This window comes from Myotis lucifugus, unplaced genomic scaffold, assembly GCF_000147115.1.
Source record: "Myotis lucifugus unplaced genomic scaffold, Myoluc2.0 scaffold_307, whole genome shotgun sequence".
Taxonomy (NCBI): Eukaryota; Metazoa; Chordata; class Mammalia; order Chiroptera; family Vespertilionidae; genus Myotis; species Myotis lucifugus.
The window spans coordinates 615,036-615,301 of record NW_005871355.1 but is presented as its reverse complement, the minus strand read 5'-3'; positions in this window follow the sequence as shown (position 1 = coordinate 615,301).

Genomic DNA, 266 nt, shown 5'->3' with positions numbered 1-266 from the left:
GTGTTTGGACTGGGCTAGGTGCTCAAAAATGCAGTTCGGGAAAATAAAAGAACAAAGAAGCGAGCCCAGGACTCCCACGGCGAGAGAAGGGAGAAGCGTAAACAGAAAGTTAAAGAAGACAGGACGGAACCAGCAATCCCGCAGAGATGGGGAGAGGGGCACACAGGCCCGCACTGCCTACACCAAGCTGGAGATGACTGTGTCCGTCTGTCCGTTCCCCGGGACGGAGGCACTGTTGCGTGCAGACGGTGTGTCAGACACTGTTC